Raw genomic sequence first — 6,036 nt, 5'->3', positions numbered from 1 at the left:
GCAGGAATGCCAAACACTATTGGTGTGATAGACTGCACACATTTTCACATTCAAGCCCCTCATGAAAGAGAGTGGGAATTTGTAAACAGGAAGGGGCGCCATAGTATAAATGTGCAGTTGATTGGGAATGCTGACCTCCGGATAATAAATTGTGTTGTACGATGGCCAGGGTCTGTACACGATTCTCGGATTTTAAGAGAAAGCCACATATACCACCGGTTTCAACAAAACACTCCAGATGGAATCATCCTTGGTGACAGTGGTTACCCTCTTCTTCGTTGGCTGATGACACCTTTTGCAACAGTCACAAGCAACTCACAACAAAATTTCAACTATGCTCATACATCTACAAGGGGGACAATTGAGCGCATCAATGGTATACTTAAATGGAGATTTGCCTGCCTTAATTATATCCGTGTGGAGCCCAAAGAAGCCTGCAATATTATTTGTGCATGTATTGTGTTGCACAATATAGCACAAAAAAGAAGAGTGCCCATGGATGAGGACGACATTCCACTTCCAGAAGGTCTGATAGAGGCACCACAACCACATCAAACTGACGAACCAGCTGGGAGAGCAGTCAAAAGGGCCATGGTTAATTTGTATTTTTCATAAAGAATGGTACAATTTCAACATAATACAGTTTGATTTCATTTTGGAAAAAGACATGAGTAAAAAGTCATGATACCTATATTGTTTGATTTTGTTTTTTTAATAAAATATTCAGGATTGATTTGTTGAAAATTATATTGATTTATTGTGACATGAGTTACTATTTTAAAGTTATAACATTGACATCTAAGTAGATAGTGGTAAAATCTCTAAAATGTGACTTTTAGTTTGACACATGGCGCTTTATTTTGTTTTTAAACACATCACTTCCTGTTTCCTGGCAATGATCCAGTGGGAGGGACAGATTTGGAAATCCCTATCCAGGTGGATCAGGATCATTTTGATCCTATCCTGCAAGGTTTTGAAAAACTGGGATAGATTATTATGATCCATAGACCAGGATAGGGGGATTTACAAATCCAGATCATTTTGATCGGGAGCCTGAGCACATCCTCAATAGAAGTTGCTTATACAAGAAAAAAAAGACATCTATCAAAAGCTAATGACAAGACAAAAGAGCAGGAAACATATGGAACAGGTGTGAGATGGTGCTAAACTAGCTGAAAAATACATTGAGGTCTTACAGAAGTCCAGGCTTGCAGAAAATAGATACACAGCTGGAAAACAATTTAAGTTCTTACAGTGGTCAAGACCTGCAGAGAATAGATACACAGGCTTCAGACACTACACCTTCCTGAGTTATCAGAAGACATTTTGGAGAAGACCTTGTCATCGAGACAACTGATAATTTCAAGTTTCCGGAAGCAAGTGATTTGGTTTTGTTTTTGAGGCCTATTAAGGCCAGAACACGGCTTGCTGCTGAAAGTAGCAGTACATCTAGTTCTCTCACCAGTAGTATCAGTCAGCAGCTTTTTGTCAGTAATGAAGCAACTTCTGGTTGGCTCAGCCATCAGGTGCTCCCCTCCTTATTTAAACCCCCCCAGGTTACCTGGTCAATCTCAGTGGCTCTGCTCTGACACTGCTCTTTGGTGCATTGCTGCCTGTTAGGAGCAGCAGACACACACAGGAGTAGATTTGACCAAAGTAAACTTTATTGAAAATGTGGCAGCAGAATCCCACAAAAGTTGAAAAACTCTTAATCTCAGCAGACAGGGTGGCACAAACAGACATCTGAATGAGCAATCACAACAGGTTGGACAATGAATTGCCAGAGATAGAAGCATAGACCAGCATTTTAAAACAGGAGGGTGGTGTAGCTGGTTATCTGGAGATGAGTTGCAGGTGTGTAGATCGCACGATGGGAGTGAACCAGGAAGCAGCCCCGCCCAGCCTGGAAACAGACAAAAAAGGGCACACTGCCTCTTGCTGCTCTGCTGCTCCATGCTACTTTGTGCTGCTATTTGGAGCTCCATCCATCTCCTCCCCAGCATCCTCCTGTGGACTCTCTTTCTATGGCGGAGCTCTGATATTTATTCCCTGTAATGTCTAAGCAGACTATTATCGGGGAATTGATGCGTTGAGACAGAGGCTGATGTCAAACCTGTTTCAGTGAGGATGTTATTTATTCTCTGCCAGGTTTGAAAATAATTGTGCTCAATAAAGAAATTAAGTGTGAATGATTTGTTTTTCTCCTGTTTACAGAGAGGATTTTTCTCCAACACAGAGGGCACAAAAGTGGAGCAGAGCAGCTTTTCCCATCTCCTCTTGAATCCTCACCTGGATCCTGGAGGTTGCTTTGTTCACAAAGCTGTCTTTGGAAATGTTACTCTTGAAAATAGTTGAAGATTGGAAAGTTTGGTTGCAATTTCTTTTCACTGATTTCATTGAAGGCCCAAGTCCAAATGTTTGTTTTCCAAGAGGAAAAACAAGGAAAAGGAAATAATTTATTCCTTAGGTTTAAAATTATAACAACTGTTAAACTTCACGAGAGACAACTGTTAAAAATTGCAATGTTTTTGCAGACATTTTTTAAATAAAATCTTGAAAAGTTGGTCGTGCATTTGTTTGGTTTCTGTAATGTACAAAGTTCCAATTGCTGCAGAACATAGGTTACATTTCTGTTAAAAGTCCAACACAAAAATAAATAACTTTTCTTTCGTTCTTTCGGTGCATGCATTTCTTTAACTTTCAGCAATAAATGCAATGAAATTTTAAAAGTTGTGTCATGGTTTGTGCTCGTGATGCTTGGAGTTTCTCCCTGTGTTTGTGTGTCTATAGGGCTTTATTATCTAGCATATATTATTTAGCATTACATTGCTTCACTGGAAATTTTGGGCTCTGAAGCTTCAACATTTTATGTTTTGTGGAGAGCAGTGGAAATATCAAAACTAGCTCCATATATTTGGCCTTTTAAAGTGAATGTCAATGTTCATCACGTAGGTCTTAAAACGTCCATAATTATCATATATCTGGCGACAAACGCTGAATGTGTTCTTTACCTCATGAACATGAGTGGCCCCGGAACAGTTGAGCTGTGGGTGGGGCAGGACAGCCCTGTTCTGTTTCATTCCAATGTGGTTCGTCTCCCTCTAGTGGTAATAGTGAAATATGGCCCTTGATCTTGTCTCACAGAAGGGAAAAATCACTGTTAAATCAGCACACAGACAATAAAGTGCAGACATAAAAGTGTATATATTAAAAAAAACAGACAGAATCTGTTAATATAGAAAAATAGAAAGATATAACTTATCTAAAAAACATCAAGTAAAATTTTACAACAGGCTATATACACAACAGCCAATGAACAACTAGAACATAAATTTATAAAAATAAATCTTTTTATGAAAGCCAGATAGAGAGGTTATGCACCTTCATCATCAAACCATGACAGCACTTCTGTTGAATTATTCACTGAAATGGCAAAGTTGTCTTCTCCAGTGGGCACAGTCATTTCAGCCAAAGGGACAGCTTGTGAACAGGCAATGCTCTTATGGGGCTCTTATGCTCTTGGACCCGTGGGCCATTTCTACCAAATTTACAAAGATGTATGAGATGCAGTGGCCGTAGTCCATCCCCCTTAAACAACAATGAGAGGCAATTTCCAATGACATTATGGGGGAAAACCTCCTGAAAGGGCCCTATGTCATCAAGAGCCCACCTCACACAAACATGTATGATGCTAACATAACACATTGAAAATATAGATTTTAAAATAAAAATAAGGTTAGGTAAATAGGACCATACATTTTAAGTACAGCACACTATACTTGATCTGCAGCATACCAAACGCTGTGGCGGGGCTAACTTATCAGGAGGTCTACAGTATGTTTGCAGAGGTGAGTCCACTTTTGACCCACATAAAATCACTATAATGTGGTTGGATGGTTATAGGATTGATTATGTGAAGTATCTGAGTGAGAATTTAATGAGGTTCCACTTACAGGTTTCTGACAGGCTCTCAAAACCATCTAAGAAGCCTATTCATCTGTTTCAGTGTGGTGATTATGCACTAATTTAATCCTTGGAAAATCAATCTATTTCTCTGAGGTGGAAAGGTCCATGCCACATGCTATTGGTCACCAGGACGGCTGTAAAGGTTGAAAGCAAAGGAGAATGGATTCACGCAATGCGGTGCCGATTGGCCCCTGGTGGCAGGAAGGAGCCAAAGGGGACGTAACATGGTTTCTACTCCTTCTCCTGCTGGGCTGCTCAATGTGATCTGGCATCACTGGGGACAACATCACCAAGGTTGGCAGCCAAAACAAATACAAAGAGAAAGAGAAATATCCTTTTTTGTCTAGAAATGAGCTGAACCCTAGATGATTGCCACATTTCATACTCTGACTGTGTTTCTGATGGTATACTGGCATTTTAACTCCAGCCTAGCCCAGGATAATAGTTTTGGAGAGGTTTTATGCCTCTGGTCTGGGTTTCAAAAGCAAAAATCTGATTTTGAAAAATCTTATGTTACTAATTCTGTAGTTCCAGTTATTATCATAGACAGACAAATTATCATACGTAAGGGGTCATCTAATCATTAGGTTAACATCTTAGCTATGCTGCTATAGGCCAAGGCTGCCGGGGCCCAGAAACATGATCACCTGACAGGCCTCTGTCAGAGATAGGGTGAGAAGCTCGGACATCCGGGAGGGGCTCGGAGTAGAACCACTGCTCCTCCACATCGAGAGGAGTCAGTTGGGGTGGCTCGGGCATCTGGCTAGGATGCCTTCCGGACGCCTCCCTTTAGAGGTGTTCCGGACATGTCCCACCGGGAGGCGGCCTCGTGGCTGGCCCAGGACTAGGTGGAGAGATTAAGATTAAGATGTACTTTATTCATCCCCGTGGGGAAATTGAATTGTAGTAGCAACCTATACAAAGTATAGAAACAGAATAAATAAATACAGATAAGATTAGAACGTTATAAGCATATATACAGCATATATTATAAGCATATATATATAATATATATACATAATCTAATATATACATATTATAAGCATTAAAAGCATATATACATAAATATAGAACAAAATAGAAATAAAATTACAACATAAACATTACACAATTATTGTTATTGGCTGGGTTAGGATGAGTTATACAGTCTGATGGCGGACGGCAGGAATGACTTTCTGTACCGTTCCTTAGAGCAGCGAGGCTCCAGGAGTCTGTTGCTGAAGCTGCTTCTCAGTTTGTCCATTGTGTTATGGAGGGGGTGGGAGGGATTGTCCATGATTGTCCGCATTTTCAACACCATCCTGTCCCTCACCACCTTGTCCAAGTTTGCCAGTCTACAGCCAACAACAGACCCTGCCTTTTTAATGAGTTTGTTAAGTCTGTTGGCATCCTTAGCTTTAATGCCTGCACCCCAGCACACTGCAGCAAAGAAGATGGTGCTAGCCAGACTGACAGACTGGTAGAACATGTGGAGCATCCTGCTGCAAACACTGAAGGACCTGAGTCTCCTGAGGAAATAGAGTCTGCTCATGGCCTTCTTGTAAACAGCATCGGTGTTTGTTGACCACTCCAGTTTATTGTCCAGCTGGACACCCAGGAACCTGTAGGATGAGACTATTTCCACATCCTTCCCACTAATGCCGACTGGGGAGGGAGGGGACTTGCTTTTTCTGAAATCCACCACCATCTCGTCACGTTGAGCTGCAGAAGGTTCTCCCTGCTCCACCTGACAAAACTCCACAAGGTCCCTGTATTCATCCTCCTGTCCATTCCCCACCCACCCGACTATGACTGTGTCATCCGAGTACTTCTGGAGATGACATGTCTCAGAGTGATTAGAGAGATTACATCTCTCGCCTGGCTTGGGAGCAGCTGGGGGTTCCCCCGGAAGAGCTGATGGAAGTGGCTGGGGAGAGGGCTGTCTGGGCATCCCTCCTGAAGCTGCTGCCCCCGCGACCCGGATCTGGATAAGCGGCAGAAAACAAAATGAAACGAAACCATATCTGGGTATGATGTCTTCGCAGAGCACTTTAGCAACTGTTAAAGCATCTGTTTTTTTTGTTGGAAATA

At 41.6% G+C, this 6,036-nt stretch overlaps 1 long non-coding RNA gene across 1 annotated transcript; it reads left to right on the top strand.

Moving 5' to 3' along the window:
- Positions 1-1,802: 1,802 nt before the first annotated feature.
- LOC105418906 (uncharacterized) lies at positions 1,803-2,563 on the top strand. Its single transcript, XR_965904.2, has 2 exons — positions 1,803-2,121; positions 2,215-2,563. It is a non-coding gene; the product is annotated as an uncharacterized lncRNA (long non-coding RNA).
- The last annotated feature ends 3,473 nt before the right edge of the window (positions 2,564-6,036 follow it).

Source organism: Takifugu rubripes, chromosome 16 (assembly GCF_901000725.2).
Source record: "Takifugu rubripes chromosome 16, fTakRub1.2, whole genome shotgun sequence".
Lineage (NCBI taxonomy): Eukaryota > Metazoa > Chordata > Actinopteri > Tetraodontiformes > Tetraodontidae > Takifugu > Takifugu rubripes.
This window is presented reverse-complemented; position numbering and strand designations above follow the sequence as displayed.